Source organism: Oncorhynchus tshawytscha, linkage group LG06 (genome assembly GCF_018296145.1).
Source record: "Oncorhynchus tshawytscha isolate Ot180627B linkage group LG06, Otsh_v2.0, whole genome shotgun sequence".
Classification (NCBI taxonomy): domain Eukaryota; kingdom Metazoa; phylum Chordata; class Actinopteri; order Salmoniformes; family Salmonidae; genus Oncorhynchus; species Oncorhynchus tshawytscha.
The window spans coordinates 30,883,157-30,898,642 of NC_056434.1; the positions used below are offsets into that span (position 1 = coordinate 30,883,157).

At 42.3% G+C, this 15,486-nt stretch overlaps 1 protein-coding gene across 4 annotated transcripts in view; it reads left to right on the top strand.

The window, feature by feature from the left end:
- LOC112252400 (transmembrane protein 266-like) overlaps positions 1-15,486 on the top strand; it is a 77,985-nt gene that overhangs the window by 16,625 nt on the left and 45,874 nt on the right. The window lies entirely within an intron of this gene.

A 15,486-nucleotide genomic window follows, 5' to 3' on the forward strand; every position in this document is an offset into this window, starting at 1 on the left:
ATTTTATAAAAATCTATTTCAATTACAGGTTGCAATGCAACAAAATAGTAACAATGTCAAGGGGTGTGAATACTTTGCAGACCAATGCCTACTTCTCACATAAAACATTGTTTTTGTTTTTATTTTCCATTGTTTTTACATCAGAAGGTGATCATACAACATTAGAATACGACAAAACACAGCAATAAAAGTTCAAAGTTAAAGTATACAGTAATGACAAATATTGAGTAAACTGGACATGTTTTCCTCTTATCTCTTTTAATAAGACAATCAAGAAAGCCCCTGGAATGTACACAAATAATCAACATGTACCCATTAACTAGTTACCTGAAAATGTACTTTAAAGTTTACTGAAGAAAGGCCTAGTTCTACATTAACTGTAAAAAAATATGTTATTCCAAAATATAAAAATGTACAATCAAACGTACATTCATCAATGTTTTAATTGAGAAGTAGGCATTGGTCTGAAGTCGAAAAAGAAAAGAAATTAAAATGAGCACCACAATGCGTACTTCAACTATGCTCTAAGATTCCAAGAACACAGGATGAGATGTTACTATCCTTTGTGCAAGCACTTCCAAGAGTTAATGAACAGTGAGCGTGGTGAAATTTGGGGAGCGCATCGTCAGTAGTGTACCTTTGGTTCCTATGGTGTTTCGGCCTTTCACACTATACACCCTCCCCAAAGGCGGCCAGCGACAGGGTGATCAATCCTACGCTTGCGTCCCATTCCCAATTAGTCATAAGAGTTGCCTTGTTGTTGATAGCCAACATCCCATGGGACTATGCATGGCAGGGGCGTCCTCCTCCCTGAGTCAAGCATTGTTGACCGCATACCTCCTGGCCCTCTCACTTCGGGGCCCAGCTGGGGTCTTTCCTCTTCATCCAGAGCCACTGACTGCTGCCTTCTGCCGCCTCCGATACAGCTTTGATTGCCGAACGCTGGCTCTGGCCCTTAATTCCCAGGTCTCTAAGCAGTCTGGTTGTAGATGTTGCCACAAAACCTCTGCAGCCCACCTCCACTGGTCGGACTTCTGTGTTCCAGCCATGATGCCGTGCTTCGGCAGCTAGTTCAGCATAGCGCAGATGTTTTCGCTCATAAGCCTCATCTACTGAGTCCTCCCAGGGTACTGTGAGCTCAGTGATGAAGACCTTATTGAGCGAACGGGACCAGAGCACCATGTCAGGTCTTAGGGTGGTGGTTGCGATCTCCGGAGGAAACACGAGTTGCCGGCCAATGTCAGCTAGCATTTTCCAGTCGCGGGCCAAGCACAGCTGGTCTCGCTCTAATGGTGTAGAGCCGCTCTTCGGTGGTTTAGCCCCTTCGCGGACAAAGTTTGTCCGTAAGGAGTGTGATGCTACTGTGGGTGGTAGGGAGTTGGTGGCAGCTCGCTTGTCCTCCAGGGCGGACGCAAGGTTTTTAAGGACTTGGTTGTGACGCCAAGTGTAGCGTCCTTGGGTGAGGCTTGTTTTACACCCTGTGAGAATGTGCCTGAGGTTGGCTGGCATGGAACAGAGGGCACAGTCCGGATCTTCACCATACCATTGGTGAAGATTAACTGGTGTTGGAAGGACGTCATATGTTGCTCTGATGGAAAGCTCAACCGCCTCGCTTCCATGGCCCACAGATCCTTCCAGCTGATCTTCCTCTTCTCCACACTGTCCCATCGAGTCCCATCCACTGTCCCTGTTTGGCAAGAGACGGCTACTGCCTTGGCCCACCTCTGGTTGCCTCCTGGACTGCGGCCTTGTTGCTCACCACTGGGTCTCGAGATTCATTCAGTGTCATCTGGAGCCTGGTTTTTGCACACTTGAATTCCTCTGTTAGACTGGTGAGGGGCAGCTTGAGGACACCATCTCCATAGAGGCCTATGGTGGTAAGGCATCGTGGAACTCCGAGCCACTTCTTTAAGTAGCCTGTGACTCCTCTTTCCATCTTCTCCACTGTTGAGATTGGAACCTCATACAGTGCTAAGGGCCACAACACCCGGGGTAGGAGACCAAACTGCAGACACCAGGCCTTTAACTTTCCAGGTAGCTGGGTGTTGTCGATGGACTGTAGGCTACTACTGATGTCTTTGCACAGCTGTTGCACCTGGTCTTTGTCCTTCAGGCTTGCATCATACCACCTTCCAAGGCTTTTTACCGGCTGCTCAGACACTGTTGGGATTTGGTCATCTCCGATGAAGAATTTCAGGTCAGAAAGTACTCCCTTCACAATCGAGATGCTGCGTGACTTGGATGGTTTAATCTTCATACGGGCCCAGCTGATGTTCTCCTCAAGTTTTCTGAGCAGTCTCCTGGTGCATGGGACAGTGGTGGTCAATGTTGTAATGTCGTCCATGTAGGCTCTGAGTGGAGGGAGGCGGAAACCAGAGTCGACTCGTCCACCAGCAACCCATTTTGAGGATCTGATGATAACCTCCATTGCCATTGTGAATGCCAACGGAGAAATGGTACATCCCGCCATTATACCTACATTCAGGCACTGCCATGAGGTGGTGAACTCTGAGGTGGTGAAGCAGAACTGCAGATCCTGGAAGTACGACTTCACCAGGTTTGTGATGGTGTCCGGTATGTGGAAAAATCTGAAGGCAGACCACAGGAGTTCATGGGGCACAGAACCAAATGCATTGGCGAGGTCGAGGAAGACTACATGGAGGTCCCTTTTCTCCACCTTGGCCATTTGGATCTGGTGCCAGATCATGCTGGAATGTTCCAAGCAGCCAGAGAACCCTGATATTCCTGCCTTCTGTACAGATGTATCGACATACGCATTCCTTTGCAGGTACTCGGCCATCCTCTGGGAAATGACCCTAAAGAAGATTTTACCTCGACATTCAGTAAGGAGATTGGGCGGAATTGGCTGATGTTCACTGCATCCTTCTCCTTAGGGATCAGGACCCCGCCTGCCCTACGCCACACTTTGGGTATTATCTTCTTCTGCCAAGCTGTTCTCATAAGCCTCCAGAGGAACCTCAGGATGTCTGGTGCGTTCTTATACACTTTGTACGGGACTCCATTTGGCCCTGGGGCTGACGCTGTTCTTGCCCGTTGAACTGTGTTTTCCACCTCTTTCCATGTCGGAGGGCTGGTCTCAATATGATGTTCCGGGGGTTCAATGGGTGGGATATCTGATGGGATGGCCAGATGTTCATGCCGCTTTGAGTCAAAGTTTGTTGTTCTCAGGTGCTCCTCTAAGACTTTCTTTGTTGTTTTTAGAGCTCCACTTTTTTCCTTTGTGAAGAGAATTTTAAGGAACTTGAAGGGATCTTTATAGAATCGAGTTCTAGTTTGCTCTTTCTTCCTTCTGCGTTTCCGTAGGTTCTCTGCTCTACGGAGGGATGCCAACCGGGTTTTGATGTCAGCCTGAAGTGCCTCTATGCCCTCCTTTTCCACTTCCGAGGCCTTCTTCCACTGTTTCTTAAGCTGCCGCCTTTCTTGAACGAGGCACTTGATTTCTTGTTGCCTCCTGGAAACTGGTGGGGTTGGAACCTTTCTCCCGCCTTTTGCCTCTTCCACTCCAAATCTTTCTGTCCCGTACTCATAGATGATGTCCCCCATCCTCTCCAACTTCTTCTCCACTGTGCCTCGAAGTTTCTCGGGGTCAAGTTAAGGTCAGTATTCACTGTTTCCCACAACTTCTTGTCACTGGCGCCAGGCCACTTCACATACGGTCTGTGCCCTGGCAGTCTCCTCTCGACTGCAGGTCTGGGAGGCTGGGTGAGTTCCACTCCTGTTGTTGGTTCCACCTCAGTTGTTACTTCGGTGCTTGAGTTTACGTCCTCCATGACAGTGGTACTGATGCACTGCAAACTATGGTTTACGTCCAGTTGCTGTGCTTCATTCGACTGATTTGATCACTTTCGCAGAAAGTAATCAATGCGAGTTCTCTGTCTCTCTTTACCCAAACACCCCTTCTTCCCCTGGTGGATCCTCAACCCATGGTGTGATGTAACTTTCCTCCAACCACAGACACATACCTGCATCTGTTTGTGGCCCACTGTTGCAGCATAACTTGTGACAGTTGCTGTGGTGTTCTCTTGTGCTGTGCTCTCATTAGTTGTAGTCGTTTCCAGTCCAGTCGTTACCATGTTGTCAGCCGATGAGTCATCTTCCGCCCCCGCTCTCGCAGACTCTAGGGGTATTCTCGTATGTTGACTTTCTGTAGCTAAAGTGGGTGTTTCCAACATACTGCGAAGCATGGGAAACTACAGAAATGGGAAGCTACCCCATGACTGTCCCAGTGGGGTCTATTTGGGGAGCGCATCGTCAGTAGTGTACCTTTGATTCCTAGGGTGTTTCGGCCTTTCACACTATACACCCTCCCCAAAGGCGGCCAGCGACAGGGTGATCAATCCTACGCTTGCGTCCCATTCCCAATTAGTCATAAGAGTTGCCTTGTTGTTGATAGCCAACATCCCATAACAATGATTTCCAGCACAAAGCTTTGACCAACTACAGTAGCTATGTTGGTCTATTGTACTTCCAACAATATGTAAGCAGGTTGCTTAGGATTCAAATCTTCGCAAACAGCCTAAGTCATACTCTTCAGAGGGATAAAGGACTTTACATTGTCCTGCTATTAAAATGATCTGTCTCTATATATATATAATAACATATATAGCAGTAGTTCATGGTTTGGGGTTTTTGTCATTGATTATTTGGACGAATCAAGATTGGGCGATTCTATATATATATACAATTTATTAGAAAAATATTCAGACGCCTTGACTTTTTCCTCCACTTGTTACATTACAGCCTTATTCTAAAATGTATCAAATACATTTATCCTCATCAGATATAATAACATTTATACATTCAAGGATGGTCACATTTGCTCTTGAAGAGCTACATGGTTATGCACGCTTTCTTGTTCAAGCCGAGTTCTGACACAGCTGATTCTACTATTCAAGGTCTTGATGAACAGCCGAGTAGTAGAATTATTAGTTTCCCCGAAGGAAAATTCTCTTGCATAAGTTTGTCATTTCCTGTTTTACTTCTGGGGGTACCTTTGTGCAAAGAAATAAAGCGAAGTCTGCTCCCTCGCAAACGGAAACTCTCAGCCAAACCCCTCCCTTCACCTAATTTCATCAGTGTTTGACATGGCCAAATAACAAGTTTCTGTTTTAATGAATTTTTACATTATAGCTTTTTTACTTTGTGGCTGTGGAATCTAGTGGAAAGCATTTATACTCCGCACATGTTTAGAAAATCACCACACCATTTTAAGCACCGCCTTTGCCCAATCTTGATTCGTCCAAATAATCAAAGACGAAAACCCCAAACCATGAACTACTGCTGCTCTTAATCACATACTTCCATGTGGGCCTTCACAGATTCTCACCGTGTCATCTGTTCACGAGAATCTGTCCACGAGTGATTACAGGTGTGGTATTAGTGGGCTTGAATTTTAAAGCCTGCATAACTTTGTGGCACGTAAATAGCCATTTTGTGAACTCCTTAAACAAACACTGTGACAAATGAAAAACTGCTGAGAAACAGCTGTAAAGTTCAAAGTCATTAGACACAAAACACTTGACATTGGATAGGTGCGCTAAATCCTTCAGCTACATATGTTCTTAATAATGCTGTACACAGCTGTCCAACTCCTGCAAAAGAGCACACATTCATTCCCCACATTTATAAATGGCAGTATAAATATGAAAACAGATGGGAGCAGAGTTTGAGAGCTGGTCCCTATTTTCAAAGAACATCTTAAGGCCAATTTCATCTTCAGAACCTTCATAGTAGCATCGTTAAATCTCAGAGCTGTTTCACAAAACCATTGTTATTAAAATTGCAATTGAAAGCGCTCGTAATCTAACAGCCGCCTCAGACCACTCGTAAAACAGATAAGTGCGTCGTTAGATGCTTTTTTGCCCTCCCGTGTCACTTTATACACACACTTTATGCTTGAAATGAAAACCAATATGATTGCATTAAAAATATAAACAGTATGCTATAGGCCGATTTCAATCATATTGAAATACCTTTCATGGTCAATCAATTGAGTTATATTTTGCTACTTGTAAGTACTGTCTGTAATTTGTCTCAACATATCTCATGATGTGTAGCCTCAAAATGCAAAATGCACTCGCAAATCAGATCTATCTTTTTTGCAGGTGTGTGGTACCAGTTGAATAAAAATAAACCCCCACACTGCTCTTGATAGTATCACTGATCTTTAATAAGCTTACGTATTCGCAAAGCTCTGATGGTCGTGAGGCCGATACATAAGCTTATTAAAGAGCAGTGATACTATCAAGAGCAGTGTGCGGGTTTCTTCTTTTCTCTCATGATGTGTAGCCTAACATGTGCACAATGACGTGCCAAATCAGGGATTAGTGCATTTTTGTTGGGTACGAATTTGAATAACCACCTCAATATCTGCAGCCTTGGGTGGTAATATCACCCTAGGAGCTGATCCGTCATCAGTATTGTGAAATAATTCTAATGTTAAGGAAAGATTTGATTTGAATGGAGAAAGTTGATCCGAGAGCAACTCCTTTCTATTCTATCATTATCAACACATGCTATAACACACTTAGCGACCGTTCTCTCTAGGAAACGCATGTTACATTTTCGGCCGTTGTAAGAAAGATACAGCTTTAAAACACTTGTAAGCCTAAGTTTCATCACTATCAGGAAACCAGGCCCTGGTCTTTCCACTCCCTGTCCCTTGCCGCTCCCTGCCGAACAAACTCAAAGGGCTCTTTTAAGAGACACCTAATAAATGAAAAGAAGCACACACCGTGTGTGCATGTGTGTGTGTCGCAAAAGGGAGGGGGGTGTCAAACTATACACGAAAGAGAATGGTCAAAATATCCCCTCCGGTAGGCAAACTCAGGAACTTCATATCCCAGGTCGGTGACGCTAACTGTTAAGCTACGAACCCTGTTATAGATGCTTCAACTTGACCCTCTATTTAAATTGACAGTCATTTGATGACAGCTCGCTTTCATTCCAAAATGTTTTTGCTGTTCATTCACTCAGTACTGATTGAAGGTTTATTTGTCTTGCTTGGTAAAAAATGTTTTTGTCTAAAACAGTTTGTGTTGAAAACAGTTTCATTTTATCACATAGATAACCAAGTTAGCAAGCATAGTTTTTTCTTTTGACTGCGCACAGGTCACACAAGCAAGGAATTATCATTCTGATGTTGTTTTACCTGGATGCTTCATGTGCAACCCACACCCCTGCTACTTTTTACTTATGGATGGCGACTTCAGGTTTTCGGGAACACATTGAAAAGTAAGTTCACACTGTGTTGATCAGTCAGCACAATTTTTTATTATAATGACAACAACATTACATTGACAGAGGAGTGAGCACACTGAATTAACGCAGAAGGTGAGGGCTAGAATTTGCTCTGCATCTTCTAACAGCGATGCATCTGTCTGGTGTGTGCATGTATTATAAATTAGCAGTGGCAGTTTTCTCAAAATTTGATGTATCTAACGGGCCATAATAGCAGCCAAGGACATTTGCTAGCTTATTTGTTTATGTACTGATTACATGCAAGTGTCCAGGTCAGCAGTTTACACAGATGACTGTCTTCAGCCATATGAAAAATCTTCCATAGCAAAATATACCTAGCTAGCTAGCTACTTTCCTTTTGCTTCTCATCCAACTGGTTTTAACTAGCTAGCTACTAGCGTTCTACTAGCTAGCTCCTACGGTTGCGCAGCAACCGAGGTGCTCGACCGATTTAGAACTCTGAGATTCGTCTGAAAAGATCAGAAGTGCTGCAAAAAAGGTAGCACATCATTGAAATGTGTATGTGAAAGTGATAAATTGTGAATTTAATAAAAACTATTGCAGCCACAAACTTGTTCAGTCAAAATGGATCTAAGTCTAATGGTCACCTTATGGATGTTGTAGCCTCGTTTTGGGACGGCAGGTAGCCTAGTGGTTAGAGCATTGGGATCGAATCCCAGAGGTAAAAATCTGTCGTTCTGCCCCTGAGCAAGGCAGTTAACCCATTGTTCCGTGGATGTCAATTATGGCAGCCTCCCACACCTCTCTGATTCAGAGGGTTAAATGCGGAAGACACATTTCAGTTGAATTTTTATTTTATTTTATTTTACCTTTATTTACCTAGGCAAGTCAGTTGAGAACAAATTCTTATTTTCAATGACGGCCTAGGAACAGTGGGTTAATTGCCTTGTTCAGGGGCAGAACGACAGATTTGTACCTTGTCAGCTCGGGGAATGCATTTAGTTGTACAACTGACTAGGTATCCCCTTAATACAACATCTAGATTTTGAGCTAGGTTTGATCAAAGAATTATCTGATGACCCTAATGCTAACAACCCTGTCAAAAATCCATTACAGTGGTAAAAGGCCGGACAGATTATGATGAGAGGCGTGGAGTGTGTTGTGTACCTCCAATAAAGTTGAGTTGCCAATTTTCATCGACATTGGTGTCATATTGACTTAGATATGATGGTAGGGAGATTTGAATTTAACCTTGAGTTTCAACCAATGCACAACTATAATGATTATTATTATTATTAATACAATTGCTCACAATTGACTGTACTGTAGTATACTGTCAATGTGAAAGCTTGTTGCTTGACTGCTCTGTGAAAAAGCTGGCAGTGAAGGTCTGACTGATGCTTTTGCTGAGCCCGACATTATATCCCTATCCCTGCACACACACATCTTCTCATCTCTCTATACACACATCTATCTGCTGGTAGAGCAGTCCATGGGATGGTACAGGAGGAATTAGCTTTATCATATGTATCCCTATAATGGAATCAATCTCTTTGAGAAAGCATACTCATTCAATGTCACAAACATCCTCTGTCTGTTTGTTAATGCTCATAATATTCATATCCCCCCCCCACACACACATGTAAGGCAAAGACGAGCATATAGATGTTTTCTTACATTAGTGATGACCTAAAATGTCAGATTTGACAAATACGCTGGCATATCAACGGGTCGCATCAATGGAGTCAGGGGTGGTGGTTGAAACTTTGGCTTGTATTCAAGTCAATGATTTGGCACGTTGGTCCGGCTTGTATTCAAGTCAATGATTTGGCACGTTGGTCAGGCTTGTATTCAAGTCAATGATTTGGCACGTTGGTCCGGCTTGTATTCAAGTCAATGATTTGGCACGTTGGTCCAGCTTTCCTGATGGTATCAGAGCACTGAATTGCTTTTCATTGAGGAACAAGCAACCAGGCTTAAATGCTTATTGGGTGAGAGTGTGACAGGGTTTTAGACAGCAGAAACAGTGTGGTGGTGAGTGATCAGAATGACAATGATACGGATGCCCTCTACATATCATGACGCTATGCTGAAGCAGAACTTTGTAATCCTATGAAGTGACTGAAATGGGTGGCTTCATTTTACAGTGAGAGCACAGAAATAATCATAATACTGTATGAGCAAATGGGAGTTATTGGTTTATTCACAAAATGTGGTTGATGAGAAAGTATTTATTCAGAAGAGGAATGTCAGAGGAGGCCATTGGGCAGTTAAATTGAGTGCAGACAATAGGTAGAATTAGATTTTGGTGAATATTCTGAACAAAATAACACTGTATAATTACACTATTTCTATTTTTAAACACTTTCAATTAGGATTGCAGTTTTGAGTCACCTCTTTCTTACACAAGATTGCATTAGTCTGCATTTCAATAGTGCTTCCAAATGAATAGCTGTATCTTTTTGGTGTGCAGAGGGTGTATTTCAACATTAAATTGAGCTCTGCCTAAAAGGCCAGCATTCTGGAGTCGCCTCTTCACTGTTGGCGTTGAGGCTGGTGTTTTGCGGGTACTATTTAATGAAGCTGCCAATTGAGGACTTGTGAGGTGTTTGTTTCTAAAACTAGACACTCTAATATACTTGTGCACCGGGGCCTCACACTCCTCTTTCTATTCTGGTTAGAGCCAGTTTGGGCTGTTCTGTGAAGGGAGGGGTACACAGCATTGCACTTCAGATCTTCAGTTTCTTGACAATTTTTCGCATGGAATTGCCTTCATTTCTCAGAACAAGATTAGACTAACGAGTTTCAGAAGAAAAGTGCTTTGTTTTTGGCCATTGCGAGCCTGTAATCGAACCCACAAATGCTGATGCTCAGAGACTCAATTAGTCTAAAAAAGGATAGTTTTATTGCTTATTTAATGAGAACAACAGTTTTCAGCTGTGCTAACATAATTGCAAAAGGCTTTTCTAATGATCAATTTGCCTTTTAAAATTATAGACTTGGATTAGCTAACACAACGTGCCATTGGAGCACAGGAGTGATGGTTGCTGATAATGGGCCTCTGTACACCTATGTAGATATTCCTTAAATATTTCCAGCTACAATAGTAATTTACAACATTAACAATGTCTACACTGTATTTCTGATCAATTTGATCTTATTTTAATGTACAAAAAAAAAGCTTTTCTCTCAAAAACAAGGACATTTCTAAGTGACCCTAAACTTTTGAACGGTAGTGTAATTCAGTATTCAGTGATAGATTTAATTAAGTTTTATATTCTGTTGAGGATTCAGTATTTGAGAGCATGAGGATGGATGCACGTTGAGCACCTCTCCTACAGCAGACTGCAGTCTACTAAACTCACTATCTGTTCCCAATAGGAAGGTCCTATATAGAGGACAAGGAATGTTTTTTTATGTAGGGGGTACCTATTTATTCCCCTCGTAGTTTATTTAATCTTGTCTTTGGTTTACTTTTTTGTAATATACACTACCAGTCAAAAGTTTTAGAACACCTACTCATTCAAGGTTTTTTATTTTTTTTTAACTATTTTCTACATTGTAGAATAATAGTGAAGACATCAAAACTATTAAAAAACACATTGAATCATGTAGTAACCAGTCAGTCAATACGGAACATTTCAAGAACTTTGAAAGTTTCTTCAAGTGCAGTCGCAAAAACCATCAAGCGCTGTGATGAAACTGGCTCTCATGAGGACCACCACAGGAATGGAAGACCCAGAGTTACCTCTGCTGCAGAGGATAAGTTCATTAGAGTTACCAAATAAATGCTTCACAGAGTTCAAGTAACAGACACATCTCAACATCAACTGTTCAGAGGAGACTGTGTGAATCAGGCCTTCATGGTCGAATTGCTGCAAAGAAACCACTACTAAAGGACACCAATAAGAAGAGACTTGCTTGGGCCAAGAAACACGAGCAATGGACATTAGACCAGTGGAAATCCAAATGTGAGATTTTTGGTTCCAACCGCCGTGTCTTTGTGATTATCTCCGCATGTGTAGTTCCCACCGTAAAGCATTGAGGAGGAGGTGTTATGGTGTGGGGGTGCTGTGCTGGTGACACTGTCTATGATTTATTTAGAATCCAAGGCACACTTAACCAGCATGGCTACCACAGCATTCTGCAGCGATACGCCATCCCATCTGGTTTTCTACTTAGTGGGACTATCATTTGTTTTTCACCAGGACAATGACCAACCACACCAGGTTGTGTAATAGCTATTTTACCTAGAAGGAGAGTGCTGAAGTGCTGCATCAGATGACCTGGCTTCCACAGTCCCCCAACCTCAACCCAATTGAGATGGTTTGGGTTGAGTTGGACCACAGAGTGAAGGAAAAGCAGCCAACAAGTGCTCAGCATATGTGGGAACTCCTTCAAGACTGTTGGAAAAGCATTCCAGGTGAAGCTGGTTGAGAGAATGCCAAAGAGTGTGCAAAGCTGTCATCAAGGCAAAGGGTGGCTATTTGAAAAATCTCAATTATAACATATATTTTGATTTGTTTAACCCTTTTTTGGTTACTACATGATTCCATATGTGTTATTTCATAGTTTTGATGTCTTCACTATTATTCTACAATGTAGAAAATAGTAAAAATAATGAAAACCCCTTGAATGAGTAGGTGTTCTAAAAGTTTTTATTTAATGTAATTTTACATATTTAATCAACATTATAAGGCAAGTCCCTTCATGGTTATACTACACTGTAAGTCAGTATAGTATAAGTCCTTTTGTTTCTAGAGTAAATAGTTGTAATTGCTCCAGATTCTGACATGAGACACAATTCTAATCAACTATATTAATCATTAAATTAGCCAATGCATTTGTGTAATTTATCATCCCTACTCTGAATCCATACTCTGAACCTTTCATATTTTCAAAATCTTTGTTGTTGACTTTTTTGTCTTGACAAGCTGTATTAAAATGTCCTCCTTCAGAGGGAATGAGTTGAACCTGGCAGCTTGAAGTCTCAGCAGGGTATTTATTTTTTATATTTCTATTGGTGTTCATGTGGGGATGATCATTATGGCCCAGCGGTGTAGAAATACTGGGGGCAAAGCCATGGATGCCTTTTATTCTGGGGGAGTCAATCCTTGGCAGTGATTAAATTCCAGAAGGAGAGGGTCCGACTCAAAAAGACAAAGCAACTATTAATACCATTACAGAAAATATAGAATGTCCAAATTTCATTTTAATTGGAAGTACAATTTGACAAAAGTTGCAAAAAAGTACATGTATAATATTTGTTCCTGTATTACCTACATTATATCTGTCACAGGATACTTACATTAGAGCATATGCATTGCACTTTGTTCTTTAAACTAAGGTTATCTGGTCCCTTTGTACCGTGTTATTCACTTGGTGTGACTGTGAACAGCAGATCTCCCTGAGCATTGAGTGCCCTATGTTAACCTTTAAACTTCCTTGTGGCGTTTGCTAATATTGCATGCCTTTGAAAAGATTTCCAGCCTTTGGCACGCTGGCTTCCTTTGCCTTGCCTGCCTGCCTGCCTGATGGAATGGAGCAGTATTCCAATGTGCAGCCAGCCACCCACTCCCCAGGATGGCAACAAGCCACTGAAGCGGCCACTGTCTCTACACATAATGGACGCTGGCCTCGTCTATGATTGTCTGGAAATGTGATTTTGATTCAGTGAACAGTTTGTCTGTCATGACTGATTAGCATCCTTGTTGCGGCTAGCAAGAAGAGGTGCCAAGTGTACAATTTCAGAATGCACTGGCTATTGTTGAGCATGTGAGGCGTGTGTGGGCATTTTTCCCTGAGCCAACCACATCCAGTGGCCACGTGTAAGTACAGCATTATATCACAGATGGGGGGGATTCTGCTCTGTAGAGTTGACTGCACTGAAATACAAAGATGTACAATAATGTATTTCTAGCAGTACTATTATACCACCTTTTTGTGGGTACCTATGCAGATAACAAAGCAACCTTTGAAGTAAGCATGTACAGTATGTTAGGTAGAGATAGTCATAGGTCAGTGGAGAGCAGTGGATGTTTTCCTTTCCAGGGCTGACTACATTAACCTTTCACAGGGAGGTGTGTCTCTGTCTGTTTTTCTGTCTGTCTCTTTGTCTGTCTGCACACACGGATCTGATGCTGACAAAGTGTGGTCCACTATTTAACCTCCACATATCACCAGGCTGTTAGTCCCCAACTATCTACAGGCACAATGTGTTTTGTTCTCTCTGGCTTGTAATCAATGCCCTCCTTCCTTGTTAAGCTCTGGGGTTATTGATGTCTTCAAATGGGCTGCGCTGGGCAGAGTCTTCTGTTCTTGGTTTGACCTCTCCTCGTCTTTTACTGGCTGAGCTGGAGAGGGGATCAGGGTCCTACTCACACTCGGATTTTAGTGTGGAAAATGAAATAAGAGAAAATTAGATTGCTGTCCCTGCAAGCAAATGCATATTTCTGTCAAACAGAAAGGTACTGCCATTTCATGTCATTTCACAAAACCCATTCCAGTTAGTTTGTAAAAGTAATATAATGATTCCAGAAAGTAAATGTGCTTCAAATCTCTCAGATCTCACTAATCAAGGCAAACCAAGGCAGTTATAAATGTTATTTTTCTGTTGTCTTTTTCATATTCACTGAGTGTACAAAACATTAGGAACACCTTCCTAATATTGACTTGCCCCACCCTTTTGCCCTCAGAACAGCCTCAATTAGTCGGGGCATGGACTGCAAGGTGTCGAAAGCGTTCCACAGGGATGCTGGCACATGTTGACTCCAATGCGTCTCACAGTTGTGTCAAGTTGGCTGGATGTCCTGAGGGTGGTGGACCATTCTTGAGTCACACAGGAAACTGTTGAGCGTGAAAAACCAAGCAGCGTTGCAGTTCTTGACACACTCAAACCGGTGCACCTGGCACCTACTACCATACCCAATTCAATGTTGTCTTGCCCTTTCACCCTCTGAATGACACACACACGCAATTCATGTATCAATTGTCTCAAGGCTTAAAAATCTTTCTTTAACCTTCATCTACACTGATTGACGTGGATTTAACAGGTGACATCACCTGGATTCACCTGGTCAGGTTATGTCAGTCTATCACACAAGTTATACAATGTGAATAGGTACTTTGTTATACTGTAGTGCAGGTATTCCCAAACTGGGGGGTACGCCAAATAAAAATGTGATTCACATTAAAAAATAAAAAACATTTTTTATATATTTGATATATCTTCACATTTTCAAACAGTACATTTACATTTATATTTCCAATGGGGCTTTACATTTGGGTGAGGTTTTTTTCTCGCCTGAGTAGCCTCGTTTCACTGCCAAAAATAAAATGAAACCATCTAGTGTTCAGCGAAATAACAACACATTGTCAAATACAGGTAGTCTAATCAAATAATTAACATCCAATCACATTAACCGTTACTCTCTCGTGGGAAACCTTCACTCTTCCACAGACATTTAGAAACGAAACATGACAATTTGAAAAATAAGCCACAGGAGTTTTTGGAGCGAGAATAAAGATGACTTTCGAGTAGTAAGACGTGTAAAAGCAAAAGATACCATTAATAAAAAGGGGCTAGAAGCATCTTATATGGTGAGCTACCAAGTGGCCCCATACTATTGTGGAGGACTTAATTCTTCCTGCTGTCGCGGATATGGCTGGGACAATAGGCCAAAAAAACTATACAGACAATGGCTTCATCAAACAACACGGTTTCCCGACGCATCAGTGACATGGCAGGAGATGTTTTGAAACAATTACTGCTTGACATTCAAGCCAGTGAATTATATGCGTTACAGCTGGATGAGTCAACAGACGTGGCGGGCCTGGCACAGCTCCTGGTATATATCAGTTACGTTTATGGGGGGTCAATTAAGGAAGACATCCTCTTCTGTAAACTACTGGAAACCAGGACAACATGAGAGTATATTTTTAAAGTACAGGATAACTTTGTGACATCAAATGGACTTTGGTGGTCAAGATGTGTTGGTGTCTGTACTGATGGCGCAAAAGCCGTAGCCATAATGAGCTGAAGCTTACGGATAATGTCAAATGTGATATAGCGAAGCACCTGAGTGAGCTGGGTGCACAATTGCACATGTACTTTCCCGAAACGGACGACACAAACAACTGGATTTGTTATCCCTTTCACACCCTGCCTTCAGTCCACTTACTGATATCTGAACAAGAGAGCCTGAGGGAAATTGCAACAAGCGGCTCTGTGAAAATTGAATTTAATCAGATGCCACTGCCTGATTT